The sequence below is a fragment of the Anser cygnoides genome, chromosome 2 (genome assembly GCF_040182565.1).
Source record: "Anser cygnoides isolate HZ-2024a breed goose chromosome 2, Taihu_goose_T2T_genome, whole genome shotgun sequence".
NCBI classification, from domain to species: Eukaryota; Metazoa; Chordata; class Aves; order Anseriformes; family Anatidae; genus Anser; species Anser cygnoides.
The window spans coordinates 160,380,458-160,404,727 of NC_089874.1; positions in this window are offsets into that span (position 1 = coordinate 160,380,458).

The following is a 24,270-nucleotide window of genomic DNA, read 5'->3' on the forward strand; positions in this document are numbered from 1 at the left end:
CTTTAAAATAAAGTGTCTGTATACTGGAAACACCTTAAGCGTGTCCAGAATGATCAAGTTCTATAGCTGATGATTTTCCCTGAGACAACTGAAATGATTTTACAAATATTACAATATGGTAAGCTGAAGATCTCTATGCCTTTATTCTTTCTTTGGTCCATAAATCCTCAGAGCTTTTTATTTCTACTGTTGGTTCTCCCTCCTGTCTGGAGAATTAACAGCTTTTCTCCAAACTCTGTTTCTCTGGGTAGAATCAAGCATGATGCCTGGATTTGATCCACTCCCTGAATTGTCCCCAGCTATTATTTTTTTCCATGTCCATCAAGTGTTGTTCATTGAACACAAAATTTGCATCCTTGTACAGACTCTTGCCTTCCTCCTGCTCCATCAGCAGGTGGGTAATATCCATGTTTAGTTAATAAGGTCTCACTTTCCGAGGAGAAACTCTTTCACATCATTAGGTGAAATGAAGGTTCCTGAGCACTCTGGCTTCCCACGGTCTCCAGAAGTAAGAAAGCCTTGGTCTGGTAAGTGGTTGTCTGAGCAAGTCAAACTGATGCAGCAGGTCCTTTAAAAGCATTACTAATGGATTCATTGGTGTGCATTTTCCCATCTGTGTCAAAAATGCCAGTGTCTAGGTAGGAGAGGCGATATATTATTGTGTGAAGCTCGTGGGACCCCTTCTAGCATAAAAAATACAATACAAATACATTATTATGTATCTCAAAATACACTGAAATTATCTGTCCCACACTCATCACCATGGTATCTGAACACTTCTGGGATGATATAATAACGTAATTAATCTAAAAAAGGTAATGTAATTATACCTCTGCTGCAATATTTCACACAGAGACTATTTATAATGAATACTCTTTTACTTACTTTTTGAAAGGATCTGTTTTCTTCAATGAGAGACAGTAGGAGAATTTATATGCAAGAATTCTCTTCGACTGGGGAAGGCATTAAACCTTAAATGAGGAGCTGAGTGTTTCCCTTGGAAGAATTGATTGACTCCTTACATCTCAGGGCTTCCTAATAAGAATTCAAGCCTTTCTCATACTCTGGATGTATGTTCAAGCCCAGACAAAGCGAAATGTTCATTCATGGTATTTACCCAAATTTAACAAGTAAAATGTAAATTTCTAGTACAAGATAGCCCTAGCAGGATGGTACAAGATAGTGGAAGTGTGCCCTGGCGATCAAAAAGGGACAACCGTATCCTGGACTAGCATGGCTAGCCAATGGAAAGTCCCACTCTGCTCTGCATTGGTGCGGCCTCACCTCAAGTACTGTGTGCAGATTGGGGTGCACCACAATATAAGAAGGACATAAAACTGTCAGAGAGTGCCCAAAGGAGGGCTGCCAAGATGGTGAAAGGTCTGGAGGACAAGATATATGAGGAGCAGCTGAGGTGCCTTGGTTTGTTCAGCCCAGAGCAGAACAGGCCGAGGGGAGGCCTCATGGCGGCCTGCAGCTCCCTCACGAGGGGAGCGGAGGGGCAGGCGCTGAGCTCTGCTCTCTGGGGACAGCGACAGGACCCGAGGGAACGGCATGGAGCTGGGACAGGGGAGGGTCAGGCTGGGTGTGAGGGAAAGGTTCTGCACCCAGAAGGTGGTCGGGTACTGGGACAGGCTCCCCAGGGCAGTGGTCACAGCACTGAGCCTGCCGGAGTTCAAGAAGCGTTTGGACAATGTTCTCAGACATAGGGTCTGACTTTTCAGTGCTCCTGTGTGGAGCCTGGGGTTGGACTAAATGATCCTTATGGGGCACTTCCAACTCAGGATATTCTATGATTCTATGATTCTTGTTCAGGAAAGTATTTAATGGGGGATTATTTTATGCATGTATTTAAGCCTTGATGCCTTCAGAAGGACTGAGAAACGTGCAAAAGTTAAGGAAATGTCATCACTCTAAAATAATACACATATCTAAATCAGGAAAAGTGAAACAATTAATATACAATTAATATAACTGGTCAGACTCCTCCGTAAGGTCAAATGCTGCCATGCAGTAGTATTTTTTTGTATCTTTTTATTTTTTTTAGAAGGGGTGGTGGTTCTTCAATTATCTTTCCTTTTGGTAACATGACTGTTAATAATTTATTTATTTATTTATTTGTAACATTTTAAATCAAAAAGTTAATTATAGTTCAAACACCTGCATTCAATTATTGAAATCCACCTTTAACCAAATTCTCTTATATTTTATGCTATTCACAAAAAAAAAAACTAATTAAATATTGTTTATTTTTATGCCCTATTTGCAATTTCTGATTTTGACGTTCTTCATTAATTAGATAAGGAAAAAGCCATACGGTTTTAATTACTCAAGATATGTGTGAACATATCTTCATTTTCAATTAAAGGTGAGATAGGATGTTTGAAGAGATATTAACTAACACCTTAATTTTTTTTTTGTATTATCTTTTTACCTGACAGAAAGCATATCTATCATGAGATGCTATCAGCAGGTCTGCTGCACTTCTTAGGAATCTCTTGGGTATGTCTTAACTTGAAAGAAATTCAATTATAGGAAGAAAAAATAAAGGCCTAAACCTTCAACAAGGCCTGTGAATAATTTGCGTATTTCTGACTTGCTTTACCAGGACCATTCCCAATTACATTTAGTAGTCTAACTTCACTAGTGGATCTTACTGGAGTAATCTGGCATGGTATATACTTACCCTCCAGTGAAGAAAACAGTGATTTCAATGAGTGCAAAGTCAAGTTTAACACCTACTGGTAGTCCATCTTCCTAATTTTATGAGCAAAATATGTATATGAATATACATTAATTTCTCATAAAAGATGTTTCTAAAGGGAAGCTAAAGTCAATGGGATGATAAATGCCGATCAGTAGAGAATAAGTGTGCTGGGAAAGACCACAGGCAAAGACTATAATAATTCACTGTTCATGCCCAGTATTAAAGTGAATGAGCTGGGCAGGCATCTAACACACCCTTGGTAAAGCCACATCATGGCAGTCTGACAAGTCATATGGTGACATCTCTGAATTCTTCGTCTTTCAGGAATAACAATGTTTTTGCCCTGTCCTGTTCCCCTTCTCTTATACTCTGCATCATAGAAAGCCTTTCAATCCTATCATTGTTCCTCTGCTATAACAAAGAAATTGATGTCTGTACCAAAGCTGCCAGAATCATTTAAAGATAAATAAACTACAGCATAAAAGAAAAATCTGTCAATGCTATGGATTAATTTAACCTGGTATTAGGGTATTGCAGATATAGCCATCATGACATTTAATATGTTTTCATCCTTATAAATTATGTAAAGAAGCTAATACCAACTTTAATGGAGCTATCTCTCCAAAATGAAGCAATCTCAAATCATTAACATTGAGCTTGTCCCATCAGTCCCACAGACAGATCCCCCCCCCCACTTTTTTTTTTTTGTATTTTTGTTAGGCTAGAGACCTTTTGAGGGACCTTTTGAGACTATGAAATCCACCCTGGCTTTGGATTTGCAAATTTACCAGTGTAATGGCATACTGTCATTTCAGCATATCACAGATTTGGACTGGTAATCTGCTTACAAATTAAATATGTTAAGCAGATGCACTAGACATAGTTATGAAACCTGTCACGGTTTTGAATAAACAAATGGCTTCTCTGTAAAATAACCATGTACTTAAGAGTATGGATAAAGACCCAATCCTTCTAAAGTAGAGTTTAACTTTGGAACTGATCTTGATCCTACTTTTTAGCTAAAGACATTCTAGTTATCTAGGCAGTGCTTGAAAAAAAATCTAATGTTTGGAGCAGTAAGGGCATAGGTTTATGGCTAGTATCATAGTTCTTAGTATTATATTGTTTCCATAGTCTAAAAGTGAGGGGTAGGATTTAGAAAGTCTTAGGGATAACACTTGTCTGGACACAAAAACTGTATAAATTTAGTAGCATTCAGGCAAAGTCTCAAGCAGGAGAAGTATACCACTGACACTATTAAACTGCCCTAGAAAACCTTTGGATCTCACCTACCTCAGACTATCCTAAATAACTGCGAGGCAGAGCTCAAGAACTAACGAAAAATCAGGACTGATGGGTAATTTGGAAGTGGCCACCATGTTGGAGTCTTGATTTAATAGTGTGTACGTAGTGAAACTGTGTGAGCAGACATCAAGGCTGGAGGACAGGAAAAGAAAGTCCTTAGCTGATGAAATTAAGGGGATGAAAAACATCTAATTTTACCTACATTAGGCACTTGTCTTTGACTGGGGTCATCTCCGTTGAAGGGTGCTCGGTTCTGTCAACTTATAACAGAGGAAACCTAGGTGATTTGCTCAGATTTGCTACGTATTGTTAAGGCTATGGATAGTGGGAGAAGTAGCAACTGGTGTGGAATTCCTTGAGTGATCTTGCATAAATCCCATATTCTATTAGTTCTCCTACCCCCTTTTCCTCCCCTCCCTGCAGTTAAAGAAAAGACATATCTGTCAGGTTTTGAAAAACACTCGGGTAAAAGAGCTGTAAAAGCAGACTTTGCTATGACCATCACTGGTGTCATTTTTGATGGTTTGTTTTCTTGAAGTCCAATGTCCTGGTGAGACATTGAAAGCCTTTCCGGATCTAGTTCATTAGCACTATACTACCAGTCCTAAAGACTGCTTTTTTTCAGCATCTCCAAGCTGATCATCTTGCCCGAATTTCCCTCCATACTTCCAAAATCTATTTGTAGTCATCTGAAATGTGTGGTCTGATTTTCAAAGAGCTAGGCATTTACCGTTTCTGTTTAAATGAACTGTCAATCCTTGCTGCCATGGGAAACATAAGCATTTGTTTGGAAGGATTTAAATTGGATGCTAAATATCAATAAAGCCAGGATTTCTGAAAGACAGTAATGATTTCTAGTGTCTCCATTTGTAAGGTGAGGTATTCAGATAGAGACAGGAACAAAGGGTTTTGGATTCCAAAAGGTATCATGTAGCAGTCCTAAAAAAATAAGATCTTTTTAATGTGTTCCAAGTAAGATTTGCAAAATGAAAGGTCATATTTGAAAATCACCAAAGATACCTACAGGCAATTATAGCGTACAAAATTTGCCATTTTTAATTAGCAGAGAATGAATCATTCCATAGAAGATGAGTTAAAAAAAATACAGAGATGTGGGGTGAGAAGGTGGTGGTGGTGGTGGTGGTGAGGAATTGAACTAGATTTCCATAATAGACAAAAACACTAGTTCAGGCCCAGAAAATATTTGAAGTCACATCTAAAATGAACAGCAAGAATGCAATAGAATTTGTTTTTCTATTTGGTAACCAAAAGCCTTTTTTTTTTTTTTTTTTTTTTAACAAAGTAAACACATGAACTGCATACTTAACTATCATTAATGTTGTAAGAAATATTTATGGATTTATTTGGCAGTTAACAACATGGCCTATAGCAATTAATATTTTTTATTTACAGTACTCAGTGCTGATAATGGACAGCTAATAGGCATGCTTAATTGGCTTTTAACTACTGGTATCTTGTTATAGTATTTTCCTCTTTGCCCAATGGCAGCAATATTCCTGAGGATTTCAACATGAGTTTAATGTGCTGCTGATTTTAATTACATTTTTACTGCGTACGCAAATGCATGCTCATTTGTGTGGCAAACCAGGGGTCAGAAATGAGGACAGTTCTGGCACATTTCTATACTCAGTACAGCGCCTGCACTCAGCAGCAGTGTAGCTTCTTCTTTGCTGCATGTGGAAGAAATAACATCTTACTTCGGTTCTTTCTCAAGCTCCCTGCATAAAGTACCCAAATAAGAGAGGAGTTCATGTCAGGAATGCAGACATCCTGACCGGTGCATGGTGGTGCCAGTTTGGATTGAATTATCACAGTCAAAATTATTCTCTTTGCAGGCAGCAGCCATAAAGTAAAGCTAGCATCACCTTGAATAACCAGCTTGTGTTTATGAACTGACCTTGCTGTTGTTGGCAGAAGAGAAAATGTTGGCCAGGCAGAGGCAAAAACTGCCACTGAGACTATATACTTCTGTCCTTAGATCTGAAGGAGTTGACACTATTAACTTACGGTCTGTTTCTCTCTCTAACTCTGCCCCTGTTTCTTGTGAATAAAAATCTCACTAGCAAGAACAAAACCAAAACAAACAAATTCTGTACAGAATACTGGTTTGGCTATAACTGGCCAGAGGAAAAGCAACCTGCTTTTTTAAGTCAGTAGCCAGTGGAGGTCGAAATATGTCTCCAGAGACTTTAGAAACAAATCAAAAGCCTAGACATATAGCAGGCATGGAGAAGAAATGAAATTTTAACATGAAGCTGGACAGATGTGTGGTGTCCTGAGTTATGGATCTCAATGACCAAAAGAAGGTTCAGCTGAAATTGTCAGCTTGTCCCAACAGACTCTCACTCCTTTAAGCATGTAGTCTTTTTCTGAAAGCTGGACAATCAAAAAACTCTTGAAGGTGTCCATCAGCAGTAGCACTATTGGTCCTAAATAATTGAAGGAAAATATGACTTACTCTTGTGTCAGTAGATGGCACTGTTTCTATGAACTACTGACACACACCCAGAAATGCAGAAGTATCTCCTTTAGATAGTCTACACAGGGAGGAAACAAAACAAAGCAGAGGAAAAAAAAAAAAAAAAGCCATCCAACAAAATAACAACAACAACAGCAACAAAGTTATATAACATTATTAAAGATTAAAGTTATAAAATCAGTACTCCAAATTTTGAAAATGCCTGAACTAATCCAAGATTGTTCATGACACTACCTTACCCTTGTACTTTCACTGCAGTAAGATATTGTCTTCACCTGTATGGTCATATTTTCTGTCTCTCAAGGACCTCCAGCTCAGTTATTGCAATGAATAGAGATGGTTTTAGGATAAGACAGTTGCATAGGATAAAGAAGAATGCCCTCTATGGAATTCCAGACTTCATTGGTCTTGCTTATAGAGGAACAGATGGAGGCACTATTTTTCTCTCTGAGGAAGTAATCTGTGGATGTTCATGAAGAGTACATCACGAAGGATGTAGTGCCTTTATGCAGCACCTATTCAACTGGATGTCTAGTCACAATGATGGACCACTGAAAATACTTGCTGAATAACCAAACCTGAAAATCCTACTGGACAAAAAAATAAAAATAATAATAATAATAAAAAATCTGCAAAGAAAGAAATGAAGAAATATACAAAAAAAAATACTTCTTGGTTACATGGGTATCCTTAGCAGCACCAAACAACAAGATCCATCTCAAGGTGGCAGGTCATACAGAAATCAGATTTAAGTCTGTAAAATGTCTATAACATAACTGATAGGGTTATTTATTGTCTTATAATGTCTTTTTAAAAACATGACTTAGTTTTCTTTCAAGAAAAATTACAAATCAAACAGATGAAAAACCTATCATGCACCTCCCTGGCCCATCATCTGTTGACTGCAGGGATAACAAACCAATTCTGACACAGAACCAATTCCTAGCCTTGGGAGATCAGCACACAGGTGAAGTGAGACACTTTCACAGGTCTTCTCTGGCCACAGACATAAGCATGACACTGGGCTGTCTGAAGTCCCTTCGCATCCATGAATGGCTGTGAATTCTCCCTGATACTATAGCTCCTGTCATACCTGTTATTTCAATCACATCCTTTCTGAAATTGGCTCCACTTGCATTTTTTCCTGTCTAGTTTTGGTCTTCCTCACTCCATCCTTTTTTCCCAAATCATTATCTAACCTCAGTGTTCTCCTTTACATATCTTGAAACCATCTGGCTTCAGACCTCTGGCCCTAGACTTCAAAACTAAGCTTGGAAACCCTGTACCTTTGTCCAGTCTGCCCCAGCCTCATCTCCACCAGTTAACAAGCTAACAATCCCCTTCATCATCATCACTGGTCAGATAGTCTTCAGTCCCCAGTCCCCATTTTTGTGTTTTATTAAATCCTCTGTTTTAATCTACTACAATCTACTGCTTGGCTATTCTTCCAGTCCATCTCCGTCTCCTTCTTTTATTTATTTATTTATTTATTTATTTATTTATTTATTTATTTATTTATTTATTTATTTATTTATTTATTTTACACTCACATCAGAGAGTTTTATCATTTTTGTGTCTTTTCCCTGTCACTTTGTGAGAGACAGTATATCAAGAGAACATGAGAAACATACTATTGGTGTCCTTTGATACCAACCAGCCTGCAGCAGGTAGAAAGGTGAAAGAAAACCTTGCAGTGACACATTCAGGTAAGTCCAGCCACTCTGCAGTGATCCTGGATGAACCTTCAGATAAGAAACAGAACAGCCAACGTAAAGGCTGTAGACCTAAAGTGATTGAGAAAAAGCTCTTCAGAGCATTTTCAAATAATGTTTTCCCGTGTTCCCTGGCTAAAAATCACATAACGTAATGGAGCTCTAGTGTTTCAGAAATAGTTTTTTCTTGACATGAACAACTGTCTCAGACATACATGAACAGTTATTTTAAAATTTTCTAGATATCCAAGGTATATATCTTGTAAGATAAATGTTTTCCAAATGAGAACGTTAGGCAAAGTTATCAGCAACATAAAGTGCAACTTTAAAATGCGATTATTATAGATAGAACTAGATAATTTCGTATAGGAAATGGTAATTTCCAACATAATTAATTATCTTCACAACTCTTGTGAGAATTTGATGTGTAAAGGAAGGGAGCAAAATCAGGGATGTTGTAAGGACAGACAGAATGGTGTTCTCCTCCTGCCCTTCCCATGAACACTTCTCAACCTACCTGCTGTAAGTAGCAGAGTTACTTTAACCTCAACACTTCAACATCTACGATGTCCCATAGGAAATACCTCTTTGCTTTAACCTGCACAGTGAAAAGAAACGGGAAAGAAATGAATCACCTCACCTACTGGTTTCCAAGTCTGAGACATTCAGTGCATCTCAGGGACGACAGTGTTCTAAAGAATCTATCTATACTGCTGATCATCTGAAGAAGGTGGCATCCACCTTCTATTTTCTAGTCTTGCTTTAAATGCTGATAGCCCCACAAAAGTTTTTTCTCTGTAGATCTACTAATACTAGGTTGGTGTAATCCCAACTGCTCTTTGAAAGCTGTCACACCATTCTGCTGTTGTCCTATGTCCAACTGTTTTGATGAAATCATCAAGAAAAAGAAATAAAAGACAAGAAACATAAGTGGTTGGTTTTGAATGTGTATTTCTTTGTCAGAAAAACAGGAGCAGAATCATAGTGGCAGCACACAGGTATGTCTTACCTGCAATGGAGAGAATGTCTTCCAGCTCAGTAGACACCTGGGAAAACCTGAATCCCATCTGGATGACATGTTCAGAAGCCACCACAGACAATGAGGTCAACACAAGAGTGAAATTGCTTAGAATGGTTTTGTCTGTAGCAGAGATTGAGCACCATCTGGGGAAATATGTTTGACTGCTTTCACATGAGGTTCCAGCTCTGGAATTCGCTTCCTCAACTAAACACAAGAGAAGTTGTTGCTGATACCTAGGGAATAGTATGTGCTTAATCTGTAGTCAAAGGAGTTAACAGAAGTGATCTTATATCTGAGGCCAAATACTGTTCATAAAAAATCTTGGACCTTCTTACTTAGTACATGTGAGGCACAAAGGAATAGAGAGAATGCACCTCTATAGCATATTACCTTAAATACTGCTTTAAAGTATTCTGGGGCTTAAATAAGTCCTCCATTAGTAGTGTGTTAAAAAATATATATGAAAAATACAATTAAAAACAAACAAAAAAACAATTTTAGTTGAATATTACAGTGACCTTTCTATGTTTTTAACAGCAGGCTGATAGAAGGAAATACTCTGTATTTCCCTCATTGCACAGCACTTTGGAATCTGTAGATTTACAGAGCTATTGCAGAGCTGAGTATTACTATTATCATTGTGGATTGCTAGCAGGGAAGATATTGTGGAACTGATCTTTTTTTTTAATGATGTTGGACTCGATTACTGTGTATTCTAGTCTTTCTCCTTACTGTGTTTCTATTTCTGTACGTTTTTAAAAAGAAGATGGGGGTCTGGGAAAAGGGAGAGGCATTTTCCATAGTAAATCAATTAACTTCTCCAATCCAGCAAACTGTGAAAAAATACAATAACTCTCTTTAAATGTTCCATTAGGGCCCAGTAACAGCTCATTAGATTATACAAGGTATGTGTAATTGCCCAGAAAAGATGCACTACCTTCCCGCAATGCTTAATTTAATCTCCACTCTTTACATACAACTATAACCACCCACTAAACAAGATTCATGGCCTCATGCCCAACGGTATGTGTGTATGAATGTGTGTTCTAAACATAAGAATGTTTAAAAGTCAAAACTGGCATGGCTTTATTTCTAGTTGATTGCTATAATCTTGAAAAAAAAAAAAAAAAAAGACTGCAGAGGATGGGCTTTGCCCATGCAGAATATTTTCAAGTAGATTGGAAATCCCTCACTATATTTTGTCTTTACTGTATACAGGAGTATTCCAGCCAGCTCTACAACACCAGTTCTGATCATGTGAGATACTGAAGATACTGAACAATACTGAGGATCATATATGGAGGATACATCTATGAAAACAGGGTACCCGCTGCATGCGTCATTGTAATATTAAATCTCTAAGTACTAGAGATCATTTTTACATCTTAGCTGCCATGGTAGAAGATGGAAATAGTTAATGCTTTCCCTCAATGCTCCGACTTTTGCCCTTTCTGACTGCCTCCCTTTAATGTTAAAATATTAAATACTAAATACCCTTTCCCTTCCCCTGACAGAGAAATTAGATGCCATGACCATCTTTGCCTTTGTTCAACTCTGCAGCCTTCATAGCCAAGCACTAGAACACCCTGCAGTTCATGGTACCAGGGCATACTTCTGTGCTTGATAATTGCAGCACTTCTTAAACTCCATTTGCATCTGAAAGGAATCATTGGAATAAAATCCCGGTCTTCTCAAAGCAGGAATTCTGCTTTCTTCATCTTCAGATGAACCAGAATATCAAACTTTATTATTATTATTATATATAAATATTTATTTTCCTAGAAATATTTCTGACAGTCTCAGTATGACAAAAATGATCTCAAGTTCCAAAGACCAGTCCTTCTGAAGATACCTCAAGAATGGGCAAAATATAGAACATGAGGAAAATCTCATATAAACTGTTTTTCTGAGTTCCAACTCTGCTGTGAGAATCTAAAGCATCCAAATGCTGCAGGGATGTATTTGAGGGGTTATCTGGCCTGGAGATGAACCTGTGCTACCGACACAAGCACTCATTGATATTGCCATCTTCTGTATTTTGAAAGAGAGTTGATATCTAAAATACAGAGTCCAACATAGTTCTTTTAGGGATACCTGGGAATCTTTCGTATGCTAAGCTAATATCAGAAAACCTACTCTACTGTTAGGTGAGAGTTCTCACAAGAAAACCTGTTTTCCTAAGATTGCTTAGATAAGAATACAAGAAACAGCTAGAGCTTAAGAAAATCTCCCAGCAAGAGCGAGATTTTGAACCATTTTTTTTCTTTAAAAAAGTAAACACATTTTACTAAAAAGAAACTGTTTATTTCCAAGTTTATTTTGTATTTGCTGTTAAGAGGAAAAAAAATATATATTTCAGATAATCTCATTGTGAGAATTTTGAATTGCCAGAGCTCCAAACCAGTGCAATGAGGTGTTAGGGACACAGCACTGTGTGTCCAGTCCCAGTTCTCTGAGAAGTGTCTCCTCTGCTGCTGTGCTTCATTCCTTGTTTTTCCCTTACTGATAGAAGGCCATTTTTCTTTCTGTGCCAGACTACACAGCACATCAATCCTTATTTGTAGCTCTCATGATTTCCAGACTATTGGTTTATAACAAACAAATAGAGGTTTCAAGCTTTCCCTGATGCAGAGTCTGTTGGACAGTCATTGATTTTACTGGGATTAAGAATGTTAAAATGACACTGGGGCAGAAAATACAGTATTTTCTGAAGTGACATAGTAGGCATGTATCAGCTAAACAAACGAGGAAGGGAAATTAAAATGGGCCACGGAGTATTATTTTACTTGATGCAAAAAAATAACTTACAGAAGCTTAAAACCTTTCTATTATCACATAGCGATAGAGGTATTTTGAAATGTGTCTTCAAGATAGCCAAGATTTGCTGAAACAAGGCCAAGCACTTGGACAGTAATACACACTTCACTTACTTTAAGGCAAAATTGAGTACTCTTGCAGCTAAAGTAAAAATGAACACTTTCCCAGGACCTAGCTGCGAATACGCTTAGATACCTCTGACATTTTAATTTACAGACTGTGTTTTGAGACGTAACTGATCACATAAGATGAAAGCAGACGTACAGATCTGTGTTATTCTGACTGGGCACACCAAATATTTTTCTTATAATTTGGTGAGTACAGACATTTTGAATTCTGCAATCAAGCTGAAAAAATAAGTGGAAAAAGAAAAATATACCGAAACAGACCAATGAAATGAAAAGGCTTTGCTGATAAACAATCCTACAAAATGAGCTTTCTGGTTGCACAAAACTCTTTTGTTTGACTCCAATAGAAGCATCTGGTTTTAGTTGTGTTTTACAGTTGAGATGTTTTGAATGTGTAAATTTTGGAATGAAAAATCATTTTAGAAATTAATTGCTGAAGAACTTCATTATGAAAATTTTTTCTTCCTCCCTTCTTTTTTCTTCCCCTTCCTCCTTCTTCTCCTCCTTCATTTCCTCTTCCTCTTCATTTCTCTTTCTATCTCTGTCTCTCCCTCTTTTTCTCTCTTTTAATTCCAACAAACTTCCAAGATACTTCCAGTTGGATAAACACTGAACTTTACAGATAAATTAACATGCAACAATAACAACAACAACAAAAATGCTCTGTGGTATTACAGGGAAGATAATGTAAATCTCACATGAAGAAACAAGATAAAACTGGGCCAAATTCACCTAGGAAAAAGCAGGGAGACTCAGTTCTTCCTACTTCTAGATCCACATTTTCCTGGTTTTCTTTTCACCCTTTTTGCATAGCACAATAGAAACACTGAGACCAGTGAACCATGCTGTAGTTTTGGAAATCAGTCCTTACATGTCTGTTCAGCTCAAATCCCTGAGACTGCACAAGAAGAGATAGACGTTAGACACTTCTGCATGAAAAGTGCTTCTGTAATTCAGCACTCTCTGAGAATCATTTGTGCATAATTTCTTGCAAGAATTCATCATATTGCCACTCCCCAAGGCTATCAGAGAAATCCTGCAAGAACAGTTGTAGCGGACTGCTTCTTCAGCTGTACCTCTACTGATTTGCATCCTAGCACCAAAATTAGATGACCCCTGTTCTCCTGTGATGAAGCGTTCATGAATATACGTGTTTCAATATGCAGCGTTATATGGAAATCATATATTGTAGAGACTAAGGTTTGAAAATTCAGTGAGACATGGGAAGAGCTAATTTAGCCCAGATGTGATAGTTCTACAGGGCTTATTAACATAAACGCAGCGACTATATGGTGTGTGGATCTGAACTGGCATGTTTCTGTCACATGCATTACTAGCTGTGGAGACATTGAAGTAGAACCAACTCTGATTTCTTCGATCAGTGGGGATATATATTGATGCACAAAAGCATCCCTCTTCCAGTCCACAACAATTACACTATTTAAAGTCAGTGGAATCAACCAAATGCCAAACGGATATGTTTCTTGAATAAATACCATGCCAAATAACAGGATTGTTTTGTGTTTCTTATAATTGAATTATTAATTAGTATTGTAATGTAAACCTCTTTACAAAGGTATGGATAGATATGCCTCTATTAATATAAACTAGTATGCTTCCCACATAACTGATTTGAAAGGTCAAGGCTACTCTGCCACAGCCAAGTAGCTCTTGGCTATTTGATACTGGTTACAAAAACTATTCTTAAATTAATTTATGATCCTGCAATGGATATTAGTGGTGATGCTTCACACCGACCCAGTATCATCAGAAGCAATCAAGCACAGCAATACAGAGATTGTTCTCTGTAACACAAGTGACAAACAATTTCTGAACCAAACTTATATTTCCATGCTTGGTATAAAAACACAATGATGAAAAAATAATAAATATTGGGATTGTAGTAATGGCAAATTGAATAGCATTAAGAATTAAATGGTGGTGAGAAATGGGAACTGACACAATTGAAATGAAACTTTAAATATAGGTTTAGTCACTGCAAGAGCTGCTTGAACCTAAAACAATTTTTTCATCTTATGTGGCAACCTCCCTCCCTTTGAAATTGCTTGCGATTGCTAATTTCCAGGCTCTATGGAAGCATAAAGATGCAAAGGTATGTGGGTGCAGGAGAAAGCTTAACATCTGTGTTTGACTAAACTCCTCTATAACCACCTCAGCATCTTTATTATTCACCAAACTGTGAATAAGCAACAGTTTCTTCCTTTTTTTTTTCTTTTTCTTTTTTTATTTTTTTTTTCTCAGCAGAAAGCAAAGCCCCAAACCAGCTGATGACTTGGATCATTATGTAACCTACGATGAATGGACAGAGGAACAAAGTATCTTGTGGGAGCAGTTTTAACAATTACTAAAACTTGTAACAATTTTTTCATAATAAGCCCTATCATCTACTACTAATAATACTAATACAGGCACTTATCGTAATAATAGCCCAAATTCAATAACAAGGCAGCAATAGTAGTTTTCTGTGTGTGTGCGTTCAAACCACTTTACATACATTATAAAGTCATGGATCATTTGCGAGTGCCTCAGGGAAAATAATGTGGTAAATGTTGTATAAGTATTATCTCGAAGTGTTGAACCCATTTGCTATGTGCTGATGCCACTTTCAGCTCATACTCCAGTTTGACTGGTAAAAAAAATACAGGAACAATGAATTTTAAGCCACACTTGCATTACTTTGGGCAAGCATTTCAAATTCACAGCATAATCAGGGAGCAGAAATGCCATAAGTGACCTTTGTCTCATCAGAAATTCAGACATCACAATGTTGATTGTGAAACACTTGCGTGATTACTCCCAAATGTACCATACTACTCCCCAATAAGTACCATATTTCAAAGCTTACTAAAGCACATTGTTCCAAGTGTAGAATACCTTTGGGACAATTAAATCACCATTAGTGATGAGAAGAAGGGGGAAAAAAAAAAATCTAAGGATCAAATAAGCCACGTGAACTGGGACTTTTGATGTTTGGTGTAGGTAACCTGTTGCACAGGTGGGGGAGCTCAGACACAACAGAGAGGAAAGCAGCCATTCCAGGGCTGTGCTTAGGTAAAACCCTAAAGGGACACCCTCTGAGGACTTCCTCAGAAATAATAATAATAATAATAAAAAAAATCATTTTAGCAGCAGTGGAGAGCAGGGAGTTAAATCTCTAAGCAATTTCAAGAATGCAGCCCAGATCTCCCAGCCCTGTGCTCAGTACATCAATCACGAGAACTAGATACTTAAGTCAGGCCAATTATTTCCATTGATGTCCTTGAGCTTGATTAAGATCTGAGTTATGACTTTACATATTGTATGCTCAATGGGGGATCATTTAAACAATCAAGACTGGGCTGGGAGAGTGAATAGATGTTACCATGAGTGCGGAAACTAGCTTTCAGGGCCTGGCAGAGTGCTCTTGCCACTAGGCTACAACAATGGGTCTACAACACAGAGCATTGTGCAAAATTCTCTAAAGATAAAGGGATTCAGAAAGAAGACAGCATAGCGTTTTTTACCTTGGCTGTTAATTGCCCTTCCAAAGGGGGTGATACACATTTGAAGTCCATGAAGTACCAAGACAGATCATGATAAAGCCCAGGGATGTGTTCTATCACAAAGCTGGTCTAGAAGCAGGGATTTTTTAAATGTTTTAAAAATAAATCAGCAGTCACTAAACTTGGTGAGGAACCTGGTCCCCACCGTGTCTTGGGTGACATTTCTGGGATGTTCTGGGTCCTGCCTAAAACCTGACCTTTTCCCTTCCAACTCAAATCCATGACTAAACTTTCTTTCATTCTCCTAAACTGAGAGGGGCAACACTATTCTTATTCCTATTTTCTTTCATTCTGTTTTTATATTTCCATCTTGGGGATAACCATACTGAAATAAATCTTCTTACCAAATATGCTGATCCACAGCCCCATCTAATGTAAACTGATGCGTCTTTAGACTGTCCTGATGAACTCAATGGCCATCAGACACAGAAGACCAGCTTGTCCTGTAGTGTTGATGAGACCGTGGAGAACATTGCCAGTGAGGATTGGATGTGTTGTTGACACAGAGAGAGATGAATACCTAGCAGTTGTGGTTCAATGACCATTGTTTTTCTTAGCTCCAGCTATGAACAAAAAGGATGAAATTGAGTTGACAGGTTTAAGACACACTGTGACTACTTTTTTTTTTTTTTTTTTATGATTAAAGTAGAAGGACAGAACACACAAATTTTGGAGTAAAGAACAACACTTGGCCACCACAAGTCCTCTAAATTGAATAACCAAAGGTTCACTGTGAAGGGATTCAGAAATCCTAGCATGAGTCAACCTTTAAGTGACAAAGAAATACAAATGTGTGTGGCTAGGTATAAAACTTGAAAGTTTAGTTATTTTCAAGTTAATAACAATAGTAGCAGTAAGAAGAGAAGTTTTTATGCTTATCACAATCACTTTTTAAAAGTGATATGATATATCGGGAATAAGGGGAAAAAATCCCCAATCTTATCCCCTGGTAAAAATTAAACATCTCTGTTCTTCATTCTTCATGCGAAGTTAGCACTATGATTTATATTGTATTTTAGCATCCACAATACTTTCAAATGGAAAGCTTTCCTGTGCTGACAGAGGTCATGGGCACCTAAAGAGGCATGACCATGTTCCTCTTTGGAAAGCATTATTGATGAAGAGTTAAACAAATTATATGCAAGCTTGCAGTAAGGATTCCAATCATAGTATCTACCAAGAAAGGCATCCGGGAAGTGACTGTAAATAATCAAAGCATGCATGCTAGCTTAAAAGCTCTCTCTACAATGCAAAGCGGAGGCCAGGATCAATCATGGGCTTGCACATGCTGTTTCTGCTGCACCAAACAGCTCTGGTCCATGCGGCTGGCTGCAGCTCAACATCAGCAAACCCTGTATTTAGAAAGAATCAAAATAAAGCTGTCAGCAGGGCAATCTGTTCAGCTTGTTTCCTTTCTAGCCAGACTATTTGAACAAGAACTTATCTGTAGACTAAGATGCTGAGTGTGCTTGGGCTCTATCCCTCTGCAGTTTGGACCAAGTCTATATTTTAGTTTCTGCTTGGATGTAGACAAGGGCACAGAGGATAAATCAAAATTTGTGACTAGATTTGTGACTTGCTATTTTCACACACTCATAATACTTCAATTTAACTAAAATTTTCATTTTCTTACTGGCTACAAAGATGTTCGGTTTCCAGTCTGTCCACGTCTTATTCATATCCCAGCAAAGTTAAATGTATTTTTGTTCTGTATTAATTTGAAGAAAATACGTTGGAGTTAGCTTAGGGTACCAAAAAATTTCAGTCGTATCTGCAGTGGAATTCAGGTACCTGCACAGAAATGTCTACAAGCAGTTTAGAAGCTACCAGTTTATTGAGACATCTGCTAGTAAATATAGCATGGGAACTGAAGGAGACCTGTACAGCTTTTAGTTAGTAAATGGATGCCAGGCAGGATACACTAGGACATTTCAAATGGCACCAGAAAGCAACGTTGAAGTGCTTAAGCTTCTTCCCTTGAGGAACAGAGCCACGGAATATAAATTTCTAGCCACCTCAGCAAAAATAGAAATCAAACTAGTATTTCTAGTAAAATGTGGTAAATGTGGTAAATATTTCTGTGGCAGTGAATTGCTCTTTGTAAACTGTGAGAGTCACAGAGGGCATACATTTAATGAATCTCACAACTTTACTATGTAACTATGTAAGACAGTCATCAAATGTTGGCTATAGAAAGATGCTCCCCCAAACCAAGTAACAATACCTGTTTTTTTGTTTTTGTTTGTTTGTTTGCTTGTTTTCCCTCCAGATTATTAAGGCTTCCTATATGGTGCAATAAATAGGCAATATTTAACTTCATTAAAACTGTCTTCCCACAAGTACTGTCTTCAGAGCCTAGCGTATCACCATGCTGTGATCTGTGATCTCCAACTTGTTCCAGCTTAGGGTGCAGGGTCATAACATATAACCACAATGGGTATATAGAAGACAGGACAATATAGGGTTGTTGGGAAGTAGAATGGTTGTTGGGGGGTTCCCCCTAGAATTTTTTTCTTTTTTTTCCTTTTTTTCATTTACTGTTGTAGGAACCTTTTGTGAGACAAAGTGAAAGCAGCTAGAGATGAAGAGCTGGAGTGGGGTGAGCATTCTTGGAAATGCCACAACCACTTAGGATGACAAGGTCAGTCTAGATGTGCTCCCTTTCTTCTGTTTGTGTTCCGATCTAATCAGCTGAATCTAGCAAAGGGGAGGGAAAGCATCCCTGCCACAAACACTCAATCTGTAAACTCCTCCGTTTTCTCTCAGCCGGCAGGGAATCCAATCTGAACTGATCTGGACTTTTCCAGCTGCCACGTTGCATGTTGTCATTAGAAGTCCTTAGCTTTCTTTGGCCCCATGTCAGGGGGAGAGAGAACAGTGGGGGAGAACAAATGGAAATATGTTTCAGATAAGGAACACCCCTGGGGAGCCCTTAGTGCCAGACTTCACAGTTTTGTTTTTCAAGAGATAAATATTCAAGAATAAAGGATTATTTGCCTGTTTATTCTTTTAGTTATTTTAATATCTTAGATAAATCCTCTCTTCTTGTGCTATAGATATATTAGGGAACATGATCCACACTCTGCTGATAGCTGATGGCAATCAATCCCAAAATTCAGTGGAGAAAAGTAGAAAACTGAAGACAGCTTGATACTGAATGCAGGAACTAATGTATAAATGTCAACACACTGCTTGCCAAAAGAAAAGATACCTTAATCTTCATACAGAATTCCTCTTTAGCTCTTAGATGACCAGATTATGTGATTTCCTAATACTCTTCTATGTTATTTGTCTTTTATTATTATTATTATTATTTTTCTCCTTACTTTAGAAGTATAGAATTATTACTCTTTATTACATTCAAAGGGACCTCTGGAGGTGAACTAATTTAATGTGTTCTCAAATTATGACCAACTTTGAAATTACACTAGGTTTATCCATTTTTAAAAACTTTATTTATTTATTTATTTATTTTTAATAACTCCAAGTCATACTCTGCCTCCTCAAGAAGAAATATATGCAGGTGCTAACATCCTGATTATGGCTTCTTGCCAGGAGGACTTTGTACCCAATGCAAGGAAGCCAGCGGGTTGTGGTAAGGAGGTCACCAGAATTAATCATGGAGAGCAAAACTGGGAAATAGCTATAGAGGGTTGTTTTAAAGGAGTCTCTTCACAGTTTATTTATGAATACTTTGTCCTCTCACAGGCATTTACTTTATTGAAAGACCAAACCAAGGGAGCAATAGTTATGGCAGATTGCAAATTTGGAAGCAAGTAAGAATCAACTGGGCAGCAAGTAGGTGGGCTTTACAGCCTGTTCCAATGCATGAAATAGTTTGGTGCAGGAAAAGGTGGCTCAGTTACTAAATTAGCTGAAGAATATCAGAAACAGACAAAATGACAATGACAGAGCTCTAATACAAGCTGGGATTCATCTCTTACATCAACTGTGAGATTCATCTGGTTTAATGAGGGCACTGCAGCAGACTTGAATGGGTCACCTTGGGCCCCTTTTATAGTCAATGAGAATCTAGTCAATAAAGTAAATGGAGTTTAGGGCACAATTTGTGTCATCTTACAGAGGCATCTATGCTTGGTCATTTGAATTGAAATCTGACTATGACATATCTACCACAAAGCTCAATAATGCACATCTGGTCACCTCAGAGAGAGGCATCTATATTGTGAACAAATAGAATATTTTTATTAGATTAAACTATCAATGGACAATGTGTCAAGAAATTCTTTGATCTCATAGAATCATAGAATAATAGAATATCCTGAGCTAGAAGGGACCCACAAGGAACACTGAGTCCTTATCCTGGCTTCACACAGGACCACCCCTCAACTGACTGGCAATGTGGTGCTTGAGGCACCCCAGGATATGGTTGGCCCAGGGCATGCTGTTGACTCATGCTCATCTTTCTGTCAACAAGAATCTCCAAATCTCTTTCTGTGGGACTTATCTTCATCCTCTTGTCCCCCAGTATAGACAGGGTCACTCCATCCCAGGTGCAGAATGAAGCAGTCACCCTTGTAATCTAGCTCTTGCTTGCTCTTGTATTTGTAAATAACCTGTGCTCCCTTTCTGCCCATATTTCAAGTGGCATATACTGTAAGAAAGGTTTGATACCCTTCTGCTATTGCTTCTTCCTTATATAACCTCTTTTTGAACAACTGCTGAAAACTCTCACCTTGTTCATTTGCCCAAATTTCACTGAAACTTAAGATATCTTTTGGATTCCTTTACGAGTTTCATCTTAGCTTCCCAAGCTCCTGCCTACCTCATTCTTCTCTTGGTTTGGTTCATGTCCTCTTCCTAGTGTCTGTTTTGTCAGAAGAGTTCATGTTGTGTCAACCTTTACCCTTTTTTCTTATTCCCCTCCATCATCCTGAGTGACATTTTTTCTATTTGACATCATGACAAGGTTTATAGTACTTAACTCCAGTCAAGAGTTCCATCTGCTAGATTTTCACTATAACAATTTTCCTGTAGTACAATTGACCAGGGCAATTAAATATGACATACGGATTTCTGTTAACCATTCTAAGTTACCATAAATACATTATTTTTATTCATAGTTTTAACAGCCTTATGGAATTGTTGTACAGATGATTCATGGGATAAACATGGCCATATTTTGTGCTCTGTGATAGCTTTAAAAAAACTGAAATCTAATTAAAAGACGGCAATGTATCAGCAATATGGGTTGATGCTAGCAACATAAGGCAATAAAAAGATGTTTTTGATTGACCTGATAGAGAAGGGAGGCCTTACTTTACACGCATTAGAGATACACAACTAGTAACAGACAAGATGGACTAAGACTTCCCTAAGGTCACAGTTCATAGCAATTGAGAGGAAGAGACACACTGTCAACTTGTGAGTCACATTTAGCAGAGCATAGTGGAAAGAAATGGCATTTCCCATGCCATTTTTTGTATTTTCAGCTTTCCTCCACCATACTTAAGTTTTCTGCCTGAATAAATCATTGTGGAAGTCCCAACAGCAGGAGAGTGATGAATGGGAAGGCAGAATTTGAGTGAAAATGAGCTAATCTCCCCAACACATTAGAATAATAATTCTTTGTCAGGCCTAACATTCAATGAAAAATGACTCTTGCCAACACATTAGTCTAGAAAAGGAGGTTTTGATAATACAGTAGTGTAATGCTAAGACATTCATCTTTGAAACGAAGGAAAGTGAGAGGATTAGAGGATCACTTAGAATAATTCAGATGAAATGAAATACAGTTCATGGCAAGAGCTAACACAATAGCCCCAATCAAATATGATTTAGGCACAGTTAGAAGTAGTACTTTAATTACCGGCAATTGATTTAACTAAATAGTTTCCTGCAACTCTGCTACAGAGTGAAAAAAAGATTTTTTTTTTCTTCAGTGACAACCATCCTTTTCCAATGGTTTCTTAGTGCCAAGGAAGAGAAGTAATAGTGCAAGTGGGAAGCTTTTAAGGAATAAGACATTTTGCCATCAGTAAACTATCAGACAGAAATTCATTTACTAGAAAGTGGCTTGGGATTTTATGTGAACAAGTGTGTCCTCAAATGCTAAATCACTGTTAAAAAAGAGAAGATAAATGGGGGGCCTTTCTTGTTTTAGCCAATTCAGAACTTTTTTTTTTTTTTTTTTTTTTTTTTTTTTTTTAGGTAACACAACATCATGAAACCAGTTCAGGTGCTGTGGCAACTTCTCAGAGGCTAAATGATTTGAGTGGGGAGTTTATCATTGCTGACAGTAAGTGCCCTGAGCTATAGAATTCCTCCAGGATATTTAAAATACCTGCAGGGAGACAGGCAAAAAGACTGGAGGCTTAATTGTCCCCTTGTGTACACAGTTTAAACTAACATGTCTTCCTCAATATATGGGAGGCAGACTGATGTTCTTGCATGTCCTCACTATGAAGAAAAGAGTGAGTGTTTGACAAAAAGATCAAGTAACAGAGAGATTTGAGACCTTCACCTCTATCCTCTAGCATCTAAATGCACAGCATATTTATTGTCTGCCTAGACGTAAATTATGCCCTTCACAACGTTGATTCCAGATGCATTCAAACTTCAGAACACCAAGCAACCTGCTGAAGTAACTTTTATTTTTAACCTTGAGTTGTCAGTAGCTGAAGTGAATATCTGAAAGTACTTCATCTAGGAGCAGCAATTTTGAATATTCATAGCATTAATTGAAACAACACTGTACTGAGCTTCTGAATTTAAGTGACCTGGAAGATTCATGCATGTCTATGACTGGAGGGAAGAGCCACGTATGTACTTCAAGGGATACTGACTGCTCCACTCCAGGATGCCAAATCCTGGTGGACTCTGCAATGGATACGTTAGCAGGACTTGAAAATAGTGAAAGGGTTTAATGATTATACACTGAGGGAACAATAATGCACAGTGCTCCTTATTATGAAAGAAGAACATTTGCAAAGAAGAGCAGAAAAAGTAAGAAATATGGTGTTCTCCTTGTGAAGTGAGCAATGAGAGCATGAGTACAATTTCTAGATCAGTCTAAAAAGGTGAAAGGGAGGATATGTGTTATGGATACATAAAATCCTGGTGCTAACAGGTTAGAGTTCAGGATGTGCCTCCCTGTGCCCAGTTTTCACCCTTGTAATTAAGTTTTGCTGAACTCATTGTTTGGGAAGGGCACTCAGCATCAGTCACCAACCTTTATTCCAGATTTGCCCAGTTTTTCTTGTCATTGGAAGTAGTTATAGCCAATCTAAATTCAAATAGTTGCTTTATCAAAGGTACCCTTCCAAATAATTCAACTGCCAGAAGCCAGATACAAATGGCAATCATTTCAAGGCTTATAGTTACCTTAAGTGTTTCCATTTAAATAAGCGGGATGGTAGCTAGAAGAGGTGGGCACCCCTGCTTTAAGCACAAGATGAACTAAAGATCAAGATAATTTCTAAATTGTTCTAATCTCATGCCTCAGTGCTTTAAAGGAGCCCTTTAAAGTCAATTTACTCTTTGACCATTGACTAAAATCTAATAACTTTGGCAGCAAATGAAGTGTGAAATGCTGTCAAAAGCACCTCAATAAAATTTCGTGTGGTAAGTCTGTAGAGAAAGCTGTAGCTTCTCAAATGATGGCTTTACAAACCAACATACTTTGCAGTGAAAGACATTTGCAACATCAACCACACCTTAGATTTTGAGTCCAAAACAAGGAAAACCCCTACATGATGGCAAACAGATTGATGGACTGTTATCAATCCTTCCTTTTATTTTTTGCCTTCCAGAACTATATAGGCAATGAATCGATAATTCTTTATTAAACATAGTCTTCTGTTTACTCAAGGAGTTCCATAGAGACTTCAAGAGTTGATATTAATATCTCAGTTTTCTTTGCATTATTTTTCACCTTAATTAAAGTTTTAGTGTATTTTTCTTTCAAAGGTTACATCAAGTCATAGACCATAAGTAGCAAAGTCCAACAGTCATCTTCATGGTTTTATTCTATAGCTAGAATTATCTCTTGGGGCTGCAGCAAACAATGTATGTATCAGCTTGCACGTAACATGGTAGAAGACTGATTTTTTTACTCAGGAGTCCTGCATTCTTTGTCCATTTTTTTCCTCAGATTTAATGTGTGACTTAGTATATTTTTTGACATACACAGTTTTCCCAACCTCTGAAACATGAAGAATAACACAGTCTATCAATGTTGCTTTGTGAATGAATTGAGTGATATATATAAATGCAGAGGCTGGAAGACTTTCAGCCAACTACTATCTGAAAATTGAAATTATCATCAAGGCTCTTCAATTTATTTATTTATTTATTTTCATTACAAATAAATTATATTTATATTTTTCTTTTTTCTTTTCCTCTGGACTGGAATATTCTATTTTTTCTCAAGAATCAAAATAAAATAAAATTTACTGTCTTTTTCCTCTTTATTTTATATTTCTCCTTTCATTATTAAGGTCATTAGTATTTTATACCTCTTTCTGAATTATTATTAGATCTTTGAATGCAAGGCAC